Source organism: Sinocyclocheilus anshuiensis, unplaced genomic scaffold, assembly GCF_001515605.1.
Source record: "Sinocyclocheilus anshuiensis isolate Anshui unplaced genomic scaffold, SAMN03320099.WGS_v1.1 scaffold2096, whole genome shotgun sequence".
NCBI classification, from domain to species: domain Eukaryota; kingdom Metazoa; phylum Chordata; class Actinopteri; order Cypriniformes; family Cyprinidae; genus Sinocyclocheilus; species Sinocyclocheilus anshuiensis.
Genome location: NW_015546146.1, coordinates 104,154 through 120,634, shown reverse-complemented (window position 1 = coordinate 120,634; position 16,481 = coordinate 104,154). Strand labels below are relative to the sequence as shown.

Here is a 16,481-nt window from a genome sequence, read left to right as displayed (position 1 = left end):
GGGGTGGATATCGAGATTCCTGATATCTTGGCCTCAAGTGCTCACTCAGATATTTCCTGTCACTAAAAGAGGCCACTCTTCCTGCAAGACAGGTGAAGGCATGAGAGAAAATAAAATGCAAAAATAATCCATTCTGACCACTTTTTTTCCATACATAACAAGATTTAAGTGGATCTAGTTAAATTAATTTATTTTTATAATTATTGAAGCACTAACTGTTTATAAGCAAACGCAGAGATGTGGCATGTTCTTGTTCTTAAAGTGACACTAATGACAAATTCTGTCGGAATTGGTAATCAGGTCTAACTCAGGATATGATACAAAAGACAACATGTCACAAATCTCTGCATCACTGGTGCCTCTGCTCTAAAAAGATCCAAGTGACAGAGGAATGAGACGGTATATTTGTGTTTCAAAAATCCATTGCACGCACCCTGAATTTGCAAAAAGCACAACCATGGTGACAAATATAAGGTCAAATATAGCATCACCAGTTATATAAAGAAACTTGGCATTCCAGCACAGCACGCACTGTGCCTGTGTAAGAAAACATCCAAACAAAATGCTTTTAAAATGCACTATAGCATATTATTTTGAATTGTATTTACTTGTAACAATTGGTAACAATTTTTTTCATGAAAGTGAAATGTGTGGGTACTGGAACTTTGAAGTTTTTAATAGCACACAAAGACACCATAATATAATTATACAATTTATTAATTTGATGTGTTTTATGAACTGGATTATTGTAAATATCCAAAGCAAGAATGATTTGTGCATGCACTGATATCCCTACTTCTCATGAACATGCCAAGAAGCCACAGGACAGATGTTAAGATTTTCAGTGAATAACAACTTACATTTCATTCTTTAACACTAGAACTACCAAGGCAGTCATTTTGACAGTTTTTAAATTTTAAAATGTAATAATTTTGTTGAAATAAAACCAATATAACTATAATACCCTGACTTTTCCTAAATGTGTGTATATTTTATTATAACATTATTTTATTCAAATTATAAAACACAAGAGAGTTCTGAGTATTTCTACCTTGAATGGCCAAAGCGGTCAAATTGACCGTTCGCATTACAGACGGCGTATAATTTCTGCTTTTGCGACTTTTTCCCGCGTTTGAAGATGTGTCACTGTTGCCTAGCAACTTTTGTTCTAGTTGTTTTTATACTCTATTGCTAAGCTAAAATTCCTGTTCGTAAAAAAGCCGGGTGGACACCTCCAATACAACAACTGCTGCCATTCAATTTGCCACGGTTCCAGGTAGGCTATGTTAGGCTGGCTATAGCCTGGCTGTTATCAATAATAGCCTACTTCAATGTTATGATAAAATAGCCATAATAATAATAATAATAATAATAATAATAATAGTCTAATAATAATGGCTATTAGTATATTATTTTTATGCTAGTGTAATGCCATAGCTAATGCATATAGGCTCATTTTAGCCCCGACAAGACTGATATTGTGAAATAAAACAAACTAATTAGGCTCTTTTTTAGCGACAGTGACAATGTTTATTATTATATATACTATCATAACAGATCCATTTATTCACGGATCACGATTCCAGTGGTGGCTGCATAGAATTGTTTCCAATTCATCTGATCCAAACATTTCCAATAAATCCAGACCGTTGTAAAGTACATAAGTAAACATTTATTGAAATAAGAGGTATGTAATTATTTCCAAAATTCACAACATGTTTTATAAACAATTACAAAATAAAAGACATGAAAACATGAACATGAACCAAAACCCAAACACCACATTACATTTATCTACAGAAATATTCTGCTTCGGTTCATATTTGTTGGCATTTGGACTTTTAAATACAAAATTTTCACTGCGGTGAAAAACTTTTGCTCTCCCAGTTGCCGGACACAAAGCGAGACATGCACATTCGGGAGTGGTCTACGTAGCTCTTACACAATTAAATATTACAAAAAATATTGTATTTTTTAGGGTGATGACGTCATAAAATATGACAACAGACATTCAAAGCTTCATTGTAAAACCTCAAAAGAAGCTTTGAATGTAAATATGATATGACAAAAATGGCATTCAGTTCAGTCTAGTATGAACGGTCAGAATGACTGCTATGGCCATTCTAGTAGTTATATAATTCCGCTAGTTCTAGTGTTAAACCAGTTGGTTTCCATGGAAGTAAGTCAAGGGATTTGGAAAACAAATGAGAGTAAATTCTAACAATTTTCATTTTGGGGTGAACTGTCTCCTTAAGTCTGATCAGTTTAAAATAGTATTATTACTTGTTATGTAGTCAAATGTACAGATCCCCTTCAGAAACATGGTGATGGAAAAAAAAAATAAATGCATTGTGCTCCTAGAGAAACTTTGCATTCACTCGCAAAACTTTTGCACTCTCTCACAAAATGTTGCATTCCCTCACAAAAGCATTGCATATATCTCCATAATCCGTGTATCATTCGATCATTCGTTTTTTGATTTAATATTGAAAGTAGAAAAATTAGAAAATGGCTCCTTTTTCGTTTTTTCGTTTTTTTTCCAAAAAACGAAAAACAAGAATTCAACTTAAATTTTCGTTTTTCGTTCAGGGGTAGAAACATGAATAAACAGCTTGAATATTCAATTTCTACAGTAATTGGCTTGGGTATATATAGGCCTATAATGTTCACGCAATAACTGTCATTTTGACTGACAACCGGAGAACAACAGATATTAAATAGCCTACTGTTAGAGTTTTATAATGTAGTCTTGCGTTTTATTAAAATTGATTATAATTGATATGATTAATCTGTACAACTGCAGCAGTGGAGGACTATTATTCTGCTGCATGATACTGCAGAAGAACTGAAGAAGGCATGGTTTGATCTTTGGCTGACCAATCAGCAGAAAGAGGTGTTTAATTCACGCCCACGTGAAGAAATCGAATATTCAGGCTGTTTATTCATTTTTCCACCCAAGCTGAATTCTCGTTTTTCGTTTTTTTTAGGAAAAAAAAACAAAAAAAACAAAACAAAAAGGAGCCGTTTTCTCATTTTTCTACTTTCAATATTAAATCAAAAAACGAATGATCGAATGATACACTGATTCTCCATCACCAGTGTTTCGTTCTCTCTCAAAAGTTTTAAAAGCGGAAGCAAAACTTTCGTGAGAAAATGCAAAATTTTGAGGAAACACTATAAGTTTATTGGGGGAAATGTTTTGCAACATTTGTGAGCAAACCCAAAAGCACTGAAATATAATTTTTCCCTCCTATTTCCTATCTCCTATATGCATATATGTACAATGCCTCTGAAGGGGACATGGTGATGGAGGAGAAAAAAAAGTTTTTCAGGGAAACACCTTAAAATAGTTTGTGTTCCCTCAAGAAAATTTACTTCCAAGACTTTTGCATTCTCTTGAAAATTATTGCACTGCTCCAATAAACTTTCACTCACAAAAGCACTGAATATAGTTTTTGCTCACATCTCATATTATTTAATTCATTCATTCATCTTTTTTTTCCTCACATTTTAGGCTTTAGAAATGTTGCCTTGTACATATAATGATGTTTATTTATTAACAGGTTACAAGTACTTCAATCAAGTTAAAACTGGTTTGGTTGATAATTCAGAAAGAACCTCCGCGCATTTATTCAGTATGCGTGATAAACATGACTTTCTAATAACTCCATTTGCTTCTTGTGTGACGTCACAGAATTTCATCTCCTGCTGGTCAGCCCATAAAAAGAAATCAACACTAAGAACTACAATAACATCGTCCATATAGGCTATTCTCTCCACGGTTGTGCGTCAAGCAGATACAGGAAGATCTCTTGATGTGTGAAAAGCTTTTGTTCTCTAAAGAGCAGACTAGGTTATGACCCCGCATGCCATTAGATCCTAAAGCATCAGGAACCGAAGCATGTTGTGCTCAGTTAGCAGCTTATTGGATTCCAGCTCGCAACCATAAATCTAATATCACCATAAGGGTTGAAAGGCCTTGGCTACTGTGAGTTATACTTTGCTCATTACTCAGCAACACACAGACGGATATATGCATAACACACACTCACACAAAATATCAGATGATGCTGTTGTTTTATATAAGTCGCACTATAACATCATGGTATATGATCTAATCCCAGTCCAGTTTTTGATATACTCCTCAGAGGTCTGACACCCAAGCGAATTGTGGATGGATGTCCATCTGCTGATTCATTCTCCCTGAGCGCTGACATCCTGCAGCATGCCTGACCCCTCACCCTCATAACTCCTGCTTTGTTCTGCGGGACGCGACCCCACGACCTGCTCCTTCTCCCTGAGTCTCGTCTCTCAGGCTCACAGAATCTGCCTGCCCTCCGAATTCCTGTACTAGGCTGAAACATGAGCCTGACCCAGTGAGCTCATCGACAGGCGTGGACTTACAAAATAACTGCGAAAAAGAAAAGCGAGAGTGCGAGAGATGGAATGAAGAAACAAAAGACAGGTTAGACAGCGCTAGCATTGGCTCCTGAGGGGTTAAGTTACACGCAGCCAAAACATAAGGAAACAAAGGTGTGCTTATGAGCCTCATTCTCAGGACCGACGCCACACGTCTCAGCAGGAGCTTCTTCTTTTGAGTTTAGGAGTTTCGCTCTCCCCTGCTGGAGACGGTATCGAAAACATACGTAATTCCAGAAGGCTCCCGTTGCCCTTCTGACCTGTTGCGACCAAGGGACTCCAGTGTAAAAGTAAGTGCCTTTCGTTTAAAGAATATCTGAGTGTGGATTGAAAAGGAAACCGAGTTTTGGTGGTTTATCTGATGCATTTTCGTAACGGTATTATCAAAACTAATTGTGGCAATTAAAAAATATGCCATGCGACAGGACTGTGTACTTCTGAGCGATCTGGCGCTGAGAGTGTGGAGAGGCTTTTTAAATTTTAATTCACTGCGGCATAATTGGATATACTTTTATAAATTATTTAGCCATCTTCATGTCTTTTTTTTTTCCAGAACATTGACTGTTGTATACTGTATCACTTTCTACCAGTTAACACTAGTTTGCACATAACATAACTGTGTGTGATGTGTGAACCTACTCAAGTAGCCTATGTATGTGTTGTGTGTGCAATAATGTGTGATACAATTTCAAAAAAGCTGATATTAAACATAAATACCAGAAATATTTCAATAATTTGGATAAATGCACATTTAAATGCAACAAAAACATAAGTTTTGCTTGTAATTACACATTACCGCAGAATTGGAGTCACTTTAAAACACCACACAATTCATCAGCAAAAGCTATTAAGTTATTCAGTGAGGGAAAGTCACAAAAAGTTGACAAAGGATAATGAGTTAAAAACGAACTATGGGCTTGCTATTCTCTCTATTGCTGCAGAGTTCATATGATGAGTCATATGTTATTTCAAACTACGACAAAAATAGAATTGTTAGAAACGAGTTTTAATGCTTGATATGATAATCTAGACTGCAGGGATCATCGCTCGAACATTACATTCTTACATTATGACTGTGTTCCTACCAACTCAACTGGTGTACCTTGAATGCAAGTCTGCCGAAAGGCATAAATGCAAATGTGTTAGTTGCACCCGTTATTCACTAAGATCTCTCACTCTTTGAACACGTATTATATTTTGGGCACTTTGGTTATGCTTTCAGCTAATAATAAGAGTGTGCTTCTGAGCTCCTGTAAATCCATATCACAGATTTCTGCAGAGTTTGACCCTCTTTTTATTCTGCTTTTTACCAGTCATGTATTTTGACCTCAATACATATATAAATAACTTCAGAATTTTTTTTTTTTAATTAAATTTTTTTTTTTTTGTAATGTTGGACTATTAATTAACTTTTTAGTGAATTAATACTGTGGTCTCAAAAATATTTGGACACCATTAGGTACTTAAACCACACTTAAAAGCATATGAAAATCTAGTTACCAATGTCATCTGCACTAAAATGATTCTCCAGTTTCTCTCAGAACTAACTTCACTTTTCACTACATACCAGTAAACACTTGTTTTCACATATAGAATAAGCATGTGTGATGTGTGAACCTGTGTGATGTGTGAACCCAGAATAGCTAAAATTATGCTTTCAGATAATAATAAGAATAATGCTATTCTGAGATCTTGTTTTAAAACCACAGAATGTATCTTTGAAAATAAACACTTCATATATATTTAAATGACATTTTTTTTTTAATTCTGAAAAATCAGTAGTCAAACATAACTGAACAATAGCTGTTTTTGACTACTAAACTCTTAAAAATTAAGGTGCTTACAAGGTTCTTCACAGCGATGCCATAGAAGAACCATTTTTGGCTGCACAAAGAACCATTCAGTCAAAGGTTATATAAAGAACCATCTCTTTCTTACCATTTTATAATCTCAGGAACCTTCTTTTGCCACAAATAACCTTTTGTGAAGCAGAAAGGTTCTTCAGATGTTAAAGGTTCTTTATGGAACCATTTAGACAAAAAGGTTATTCTATGACATCGTGAAGCACCTTCATTTTTAAGAGTGTAATTAAAGTTTTCAGAATTGAAAATTCACAATAATAATAATAATAATAATAATAATAATAATAATAATAATAATAATATTTCTTTGGATACTGTTGGGCACTTAAACCGCACTTATAAACATATAACCATCTTTAGAAACACAATGTCAAACCAGTGTCATCTGCACACAAATGATGCCTGAATTTCTGTCAGAACTGCCTTCAATTTTCCAGCCATTTTCTAGCAACTTTTAATCAACTGGTGTTGCATTTCTCCACAAGTTCACACAAGTGCACAGTACCACAGGTGTCGTTCATCACATTAACTACATGTTAGAGTGTTTTACAGCCTGAAACTGCCACAGTACATATTTTTTATATATTTTTCAAATACTTTTAGCTGCAGCTTCAGTGTCCAAATGCAAGCCAATCTACATTTACACTCTACATTATTTATTTAATTCTGACATATTTAAAACTTTAAAACATTAAAATGCTCTTTTACTCTTTATAAATGCTATGATGCAATTTAAACAGGTCAGCTTCAGCACTACAGCATTTTATGTGACATTTTAGCAGTTGTTCAGGAGTACAGTAACGGCAGCCTATATGTGCGGTCAGATCTTTGCCGGGAGTGAAGAACACAGTTCATGATTCAGATGTTTTGTGAAGCAGGACCGGGCCCAAAGGCACACCACATATGCAGGAGTGCAGAGGGCGATGTCTGGTTGCAAAATGCCAGCGCTTGACTGTACTAAAATCAAACCAGAAATAGTATTTTACTTCTTTGTACTCCCCCCTTCAAATACACACTTAAGATCCCAAGATGACCGTGATTCCCCCACAAGAAAAGAAAAACAAACAAGGCGGAGTGAGGGCTAATGTAATTAAGTTCAAGCGTGGGGTAGGGCATTAATTTAATTAAGTCAGCTATGCTTGTTCCTCAACCACCATCAATCATTACAACTGACAGGTCATGTGGCACTTGGTTTGTTATTCCTCTTAATGCTGAACTATCACAAAAATGAGCTGTGTTTTACAATGCAGAGCAATGTTTTGTTCCTCATTTTTGAAGAGAAGCGAGATTGTGATTAATATGAGAGGACAATTTGCATATTCAAAGTGATTTACTGTAACACCACAAGCGAGAGATACATATAAACTGCTATTAGTTTCAGTTCAACTGTAGAGAATGTGTCTTACCTTGTTACTCCAATCAAAATAAAAAAGGAGCATTTTGTAAGTGACAGGATGGATATATCATACTCCTAAACTAATATATAGCATATAATAAATAAATAAATAAATAAATAAAAATGTTATTACATAATTCACTGAATATATCAATATTTGAACTGGCTGTTAAATCATGTTGTATAATTTGTGTACAGTTCAACGGGAATAATCATTGTTATTTGTTATGTTATGTTACTTTTTCCTATCAATTAATTTCACTGAATTGTGTTAAAATGTCAGCCCTAAAAATAATAATAATAAAAAAAGTGCAAAATGCAAAAATGCAAAACATTATTATATGATCATTTTCATTGCTATTATTTTGATTATTTCCTCACGTCAAAGCACTATAGAACTCCTAAGTCTCATTGCTTCCTTTAGATCACTACTGTGCTTTTCTGATGATTTCAAACCAAAGTCTGTATGGTGAGTCTCTTCACAGTAACATATCCATATGAATAACACTGAATAACAACACAGAGTGAATAAATCTATGATGGCATGGTGAAAGTCAGCAAGAGAGCTGAGAACGAGAGAAAATAAATGGAACTTCAGTTTCAGACCATCTCAATATAATATGGCAGCTGTTTTTTTTTCCTTGGGATTCAGCCTAAAGAACTGGTGAGGAATAAGAGGTGATTTTTTTTTTTTTTTAGCGATCTAGACAAGTAATCGGTTTCGTAGTAGTCAGCGGACATCAAGGAACATGTTCTATAGCTGGATCAGGTAAAAGACAGGATCACTCTGGCCAGCAACACAAATTGCCTTCAGTTTCAACCCTATGCACAGTTTTAGCCTTGAACAATAACTCTTTTCTTTCCCTTACTTATTTATGTCTCCTTTATTGCATTCTTTATATCACTTTTCCGGCCGGTCTCTCTTTAGAAACAACTCCAAGGAGTCACTATGTATAAAACAGTTAGATCTGATGTGTATATTATGACGTCCTGGATAAGTTCCAACTGAAGTTCCACATCTGCGACCCTCACCTGTGCACTCTGGGTTTCATTTTAACAGGTCAAATTACAATACCACACTCAGTTGATGACCTGGAGGTGGTAAGGTCCATGGGCAAGCTGATCCCCTCACCCCTCTATGCCCTATGGAACACTGGGGTAGAGAGAACTGGCAAACTGCCTCGGATGGAAGGTGGGGATTTGGGCCACTGCTGTTCTTGGCAGCCTCTGCTCATGCTGACCAGCGGGAGTGCTGGTGAAAGCAGACCACATTTTTCCCAGACACAATCCACTGCCTTTATGGGTCCGCAGATTCTGAGAAACCTCCAGGACGAGGTTCAGGATGAAGATGGGACATCCATCCCACCTCATACTCACTGGGCTCATTTATTTTCTTTCACTCTCTAATTAGGCACTTCTTTTGTCACTTTTTTGTAGTCCTTTCTTCCTCAGTGTTTTCCCCTTTCAATAACTGCTTCACAGCAGGTTCTGAGGTGTAACAACACACCACACGTTTCTCCTGGAAAAGAGTAGGCAGCTGTCTGAATAACAACCTCATCAAAGGATACGCAATGTCAAAGAAGGGCTATTCGTATATGTTTGTTGTTAGTCAAATCCAAGAGCAAAAAGCAAAGACAAGAGAAGAACTAGAATATTGAGGGAATATTGTTTTGATCAAGGCTGAGCGAAAAGACAACCGCGTACCCAAGATGTTGTTCTCACATGGGCATATGGAGGATATTAAGTTAGGATGTTTTTACACTGAAACCCTTGTGAAACATGAGTCAAGAAGACAGCAGCTTAAGGCCAGGGTCTGTCTGTCCCACACATTTTTTCTGATAGACTTTATTTGTCTATCACCTAATAAAACACATGCACACACGACCACATGTTGGCCAGAATTGTGCACTGTGCATTTCTTTGTGCATCTCACTGACTAGGTTTGGAGGTACGGTTTATGACTGACAGAACCAAAACCCACTCCTATGGTGCTGGTGGAGATGTAGGAGAAGAAAACCACATTGAGATTGGATTACCCTCTGGACTGCTGCGTCCACGTTATGTGCTCCTGGTCTTAGGTTGAAGTTGTATTAGATTTAGTCTAGGTTTCCACTTGTGGTGCAGATTGCCCTTTTTTTCTGCCTTTATCCAGTTATGTCTGGGTTCAGCTCAGCATGACAAGGTTGTGGGGCTTTAATGCACATCACTGATGCCACCTGCAGTTTGAACAGAACCAAGTGACTGGCCCGCTGTCAGAACCTACTCTACAGCACTGGGACACTAATTGAAAACAAAGTCGGGTTTAAGCTCAGGCAGTTAACACAGCTTTGCAGAAACATTCACACTGTGCTGACAGTCACAAGTGCAGGTCTGATCCTGTTCTGTTGTTGTTAGACTCACATGTGTAAGTAAAGGGAACCTCTAACGGTAAATTGCCTTAGTCAGTGGTCTTCAAACCTGTCAGGCTAAGCATGACAGCTGATCAAATCAGAACGAGTACCACAACAAGGTTTTTTTTTTTTTTCAGCATTAAACAAATTGACATCTCTGAGTGCAAGGACAATCTGAGAATTTTAATAATATCCACATAGCTGCAATAATGATCATGGTAGATCAGAACAGCATCTCCACTGTAAAGAAAAATCTAATTTGTGAGTAAAACATAGATCATTGAAGTATGTAAAGTAATATACAATTTCACATTTTCTCCTTAAAAAAAAAAATTACAATGTAGCACATGTATAGTTACAGTGCTATTGCATGTGTACATTTTAAAAACACAAGTAAAAAAATCTACATACATTTTGGAATTTAGGTCAGTGTCTTGTCACTTAAACAGTCTAGAACTGCATGTTTTACAAAAAAAAAAAAACCTTCAGTCTTTCTACTTCAGAAATTGCATGTTAAATTCAATGTGCTTTCTTTTTTAAGTACTCGTGAAATTGTCTAGCAAGTTATGAGTGAAGATTGTTTAAAAGGAAATTCTACAGCAAAATTTGTTCAATGTAATATCCCAAATGCACTGCAAAAGTAATATTTACATGTAATTAAATTAATATATGTATAAGTACAGTGTTATTACATGTTTATTACACTTTCAAAAATAAAATCTAAATGTATTTTGGAATTTAGGTCAGTGTAGGCTATCTTAAATAGTCTAGAAGTGCTTTCAATCCCTTACATTATCAATATAGTACTAAAAAGGAGGCAACTTTTTCGCCTTCAAAAAATAAATGCCATTCACAGATGTATTTATTTATTTTTGATTTTTTTAGGATTCTAAAGTTCCAGAATCATGTTGTGTACCACCTGCAGGTTGGATTGATCCACAGTTTGAGACCTTTGGGCTATGTTATTAAGCATATTTGGTTGTTTATGTGCCAAGATCAGTATCCTTCATGGTGTGGTCTCTCTTTTTATCCTTGCTTTGTTTGTTTGAGAGCGAGGCCTGCTGGGAAGAAGCGTTGTGGCAGCATTTGTTCAGCTGTGCCGTGGTAGGATCGTATAGCTTTGGCTGTGATCCTCTTCGGGATGGCAGGAACCCCTTTCTGGGCTTCAATTTCAGACCCTCAGCACATTGCCTTGCAATTGTTTCCTATTGCAATCTATTGTGGCAAAATGAACGATTCCATGAGCAGAGAGTCGGTTTTTGTTGGCCCCGCACAATGTCGGTCGGTTTCAGTCAGCGTGGCAACAGTTCGATCTCGTATTCAGTGTCACACTCAATCCTAAAAAGCTGTTACCAATTTTTTTTTTTCACCCAAACATATCAAGATGACAATGGCATAGAGCCAGTCCATTGTCTCTCGGGTGTATAGACTTACCGACACCATACTACAACAACCAGCTTCAAAGAGCAGCACTGTTGCAGGCGACCTAGGATGACATTGTTCTGTCAAACAGATTGTCCTGCATGTGGAAATGTTTGGATAAGAGGTAAATGTGTTCCTGCTGGGCTTGCATGTGTCCTTTTTAAGCAAAATCTGATTTAAATGTATTTTAAATCATAAGTGTGTTTAACTGTTCAAAACAAAGTCTTTTAAAAGAAATGTCCAAACATTATTGCACTGGCATGTATTCAAACAACCTTGAGATGCTTTTTGTTTTTGATATTGGAAAATCAGCTGTTTTGCTACAAGCAAAAGTTACAGATCTAATCTCTCTCTCTCTCTCTCTCTCTCTTTCTCTCTCTCTCTCATTCCCCCTGTAAGCGGTGGACTTCAATTAATGTGATTGGCTAGAAAAGCCAGGGTCACAGTGGTATGATGGATTCTGACTGTTTTTGCTCCAGACCTCTAGACCAACTGCCGATAACACACAAATTATGACTGTGAGGGTCATTGTCCTTTCGCACACACAAAATGCTAACTCATAAAACTAAAGGCAACCACGCTGCCAGACACAATCCAAAATCACTGCTTTCATGAACAAGTCCTTTAAAATAGTAATAAAAACAGGGGTTTTACTTTTGAGCTTCCCTAACTACTGTGAGAGTGAAAAGTACTCAGAAACACTCTCTCTGATGCTTTTTCATTCCATATGCTATGATTTCAAAAAGCCTTCGATGTTGTTCAAACTTCAGAGAGAAAATTGGCTAGCAGAAACAGAAAAAGACAAACTTGCAAAGCTCCCAGCCTACGCAAGTCTGTAAACAAACTGAATGATCTGCCATGTTCAGATTTGACATAGATCAATACAACTGGACATGTGTGCTTAAAAATTCACTACAAGCACTGGCATTCCAGATCTTCTCAAACACAAGATGTGAATCTATGTTTCTGCTCATCAAGTGTCTGTGTGGAAATTATTTCTAGTAACATAGCAACCACGGCAGACAAAGACCTGCAAATTAAGCCAGAAATGTGCATTTTGGACTCAGAAAAGCAAGGTGCTTGACATTTTCCTTTAAATGAAGCAAACATTGCCACAGTGCACATTCTGTATCCTTATACATTCTTATACATTCTGTATTTATTATTATCATATAATAAATATGAACACATATATACATAAATTATATAATATGTGTAAGTGTCAATGTGCAAGTGTCTTTTCATAAAAACATCTGCCACTTATTCTCTCTCTCATTCTCTCTCGTGTGTGAAACTAATATATTCAATTGTGATTTAATCAATGTAATTAATTTGATTAAGAGATCTGACAGCCATGATATACACTAAAATAAGCATTATTATTTATATATGTATATATTTTTATTAACTATAAAGATATAAATATACTGTATATACATTTATTATTATTGTATCAGTGTTGTTATAGTTAACTAAAAGTACAATTATTTTTGTTAACATAAATAATGAATGCAAATTAGAAATGTTGCCTTGGCAAAGTAAATAATTGTAATTTAATCAGTGTAACTGATTGATTAGTGTCACGACCCTGGACTGTGTGAGTGTGTTTTTGCTCCCAGTGACCTAGTTTTTCCCTTGTCTGATTGTGTTATCTGATCCACCTGCGTCTCATTAATTACCTTGTTATGTTATGTATTTAAAGTGTAGTCTGCCCCATGTTTGGTTGTCGAGTCTTGAACGTCTCCATGTGCTACGTGTGTCTCCAGCCTGCCCTGTGTTACCCCTTGGATTATCGTGATTAAAGACCTTTGTTTGGGCTTACGCCTCGTCTCCTCGTTCCTCGCTCCTCACAATAGTGCAACCCTGACAGAAAACTCGACCTACAAATAGTTTAGTGGCATATTTGCCCCCATTTGTTTCCATTTTTCGTTCAGTGTTTTTTGTTTCCCATTGTTTCCCCATGGATCCCTACGACCCCTTATTCCGCCCGGATTACTTCTTCATCCTTCTGGAGCAGGGAGAGAGATCGCTCGAGGGCCATACCAGACTGTTTCTGGCCATCGCCCATCTCACCAGTTACCCGGACGACGCGCTCTGCGCATTCTATGACGCCAGCTTGAACCCCGCGTGCAGAGCGCCGTTATCCGAAGATGGTCCTCGAGCGGATTTTGCCGCCTTTGTGGAGTGGATACTGGCGAGAAATGGCTCCCCGTTCACCGTCTGTTCCGAGGAGGATCTCGCCAGTTCCATTCCGGGCCCAGAGCCCAGCCTACCATCATCCCGCTGTGCGGAGCTCAAGCCCGAGCCCACTGTTGACGGAGAGCCCGAGACCGCCGCGACCGACGAGCCATCGCCGCAAGGGGCGACAGAGATGAGGATCGCTGCGGAGCCGGAGCTGTTTGTGCCATCAGACCAGGTGCGAGAGCTGGCTGCGGGCCGGGCTGCCACACCCGCCACGAGGGAGAAAGCCATGGCCAGTGAGATTGTGGAGGGGAGCTATTTAAGGATCTGGGTGAATGGAAAATGGAGGGAGACCTTATAGACTTGTGGACTGACCTGCCCCCTCTCCTCCCTCCTTTGTCAGAGCCCTCTGTCACTCCTGTTCCCAAGTCCAGCCCAGAGAGCCCAGAGGCTCACAAATGCCCGCCCGCCTGCTCCTTCCTCCTCCCCCGCTGTCATCTGGCATCCCCTCTGCTCACCCTCAGCCCACCATCTGTGCGGTGGGATCACCGCGGGCCTACCAGTCTCCATCGGTATCATGGCTGGAGGATCCCATGTCTCCGCCTCGGCCTGTCGACCCAGTGGCTCCACCATGGTTCCTAGCTCCCTCCTCTCCGCTGTGGCCCATCAGTCCACTGGCTCCACCGGCGAGGATGCGCCGGGCGGGGGGGCCAACTGTCACACCCCTGGACTGTCTGGGTGTGTTTTTGCTCCCAGTGACCTAGTTTTTCCCTTGTCTGATTGTGTTATCTGATCCACCTGTGTCTCGTTAATTACCTTCTTATGTTATGTATTTAAAGTGTAGTCTGCCCCATGTTTGGTTGTCAAGTCTTGAACTTATCCATGTGCTATTTGTGTCTCCAGCCTGCCCCGTGTTACCCCTTGGATTATGGTGATTAAAAACCTTTGTTTGAGCTTACTCCTCGTCTCCTCGTTCCTCGCTCCTCACAGTAGTGCAACCCTGACAATTAGATGTTGGGAGCAGGGGGAGAGATCGCTCAAGGGCCAAACCAGACTGTTTCTGGCCATCGCCCATCTCACCAGCTACCCAGACGATGCGCTCTGTACGTTCTACAATGCCAGCTCCGCGGGTCTGCCAGTCTCCATCTTCGGCGTGGCTGGAGAATCCCTGGCCTCCACCTTGGCCCGTCGACCCAGCGGCTCCACCATGGCTCCTAGCTCCCTCCTCTCCGCCATGGCCTGTCAGTCCACTGGCTCCACCGGGCTCCCTCGTCCCTCCGGCTCCACCTTGGTCTGTCGTCGACCATCCTTCGCCTCGGGACTCCACTCCTCCGGCTGCGCCTCGTCCCTCCATCCCTCCGGCTCTGTCAGGCTCATCCTTCCCTTTGGCTGCTCCTCAGTCCTCTGTCGCGCCGGCTCCACCACGGCCTTCCGGAGCCCCGCCTCCGCATCAGTCGCCTGAGCCACCTGTTCTGCCGTGGTCCTCTGGATTTCTCCTCGTCAGCCTGGCTCATCGGCTCTTCGTCTCCGCCTCGGGCTCCTCTGCCACCAGCTCCGCCGCCGGTGGTTGGCCCCCTGGAGTCGTCAGCCCTTCCTCCACCATGGCTCCTCCCTCCGTTGGCTCCACCGTAGGTCGCTATCATGGCTGTGGACTGGTTCCCGCCTGGCTCCTCCTGCTCCAAGTCCTTCCTGTTTCGTCCATGGCTCCTCCCTCCATTGTCTCCTCCCTGGACTCTGTTTGCCATCCTCCTCCCAGGAGTCCGTCCTCTGCCTGAACCTCCACCAGTTTTGTTTTCCTGCAGTTCTGCCAGCCTTTTCCATGCCCTGTTTCCATCCCACTTCGACTCCTTTGTCCTCCTCCTAAGTCCCCCACTTTTTCCCTTGTCTGATTGTGTTATCTGATCCACCTGTGTCTCGTTAATTACCTTCTTATGTTATGTATTTAAAGTGTAGTCTGCCCCATGTTTGGTTGTCAAGTCTTGAACTTATCCATGTGCTATTTGTGTCTGCCCCGTGCCCCGTGTTACCCCTTGGATTATGGTGATTAAAAACCTTTGTTTGAGCTTACTCCTCGTCTCCTCGTTCCTCGCTCCTCACAGTAGTGCAACCCTGACAATTAGATGTTTTGATCAAATGACATGTATTATGTAAATGACATTTTTTACTAAACATCCAGCAGGATGGAAGGCCTTTGGAGCGATATGTGGAGGAGTTCCTGAGTGTCTTCCATCTGGTGAGCTGGCGTGATCATATGCTTAATGCGTGCTTCCGGATGGGACTGGACAATGATAATTTATTCTGATTCCTGTCTCCAGACGATTGTTATAGACCCGTAGCAGACTTTATTAATTTTGTCCTCCATTTAAATTACTCTGATTTCTTTGTTTAAATAAATAATGATAACCGTTCAGTCCCTATCCGGAGGCATGTTGGCACTCCATTTCACCATAAATCAGCACCCTCCACATACCGCTCCAATGAGCCCGCTCCCTCCATTCCACCCCTGCTTCCCGGAGCCCGTGCAAGATCCGTTTCAGCCCTCAGCCCAGAAAAAGAGGCACCAGCTCTCCCTCCAGAGTCCACTCCTGCGTGCCTCTCAGCGCTCCTGGATATGGTGCTACCCCCAGAGTTCTCGGCTCCTATCATCTCGCCTGAGTCCGCTCCAGACAGCTCTCCTTCGTCTCCTGCGTCTCCTTTGCCTCCGCTGGTCCCATCCAGCCCTCCTTCATCTCCTGAGTCTCCTTCACCTCCGCTGGTCCCGTCCAGCCCTCCTTCATCTCCTGAGTCTCCTTCGCCTCCGCTGGTTCCATC

The 16,481-nt window shown here is 40.1% G+C and overlaps 1 protein-coding gene across 1 annotated transcript in view; it reads left to right on the top strand.

Moving 5' to 3' along the window:
* Window positions 1–4,688: 4,688 nt before the first annotated feature.
* LOC107701229 (leucine-rich repeat transmembrane protein FLRT2-like) overlaps window positions 4,689–16,481 on the top strand; it is a 40,623-nt gene continuing 28,830 nt past the window's right edge. The window contains exon 1 of the mRNA XM_016503191.1: window positions 4,689–4,709. The gene's annotated coding sequence lies outside the window, so the exon portion shown is untranslated. The remainder of the gene's footprint in view (window positions 4,710–16,481) is intronic.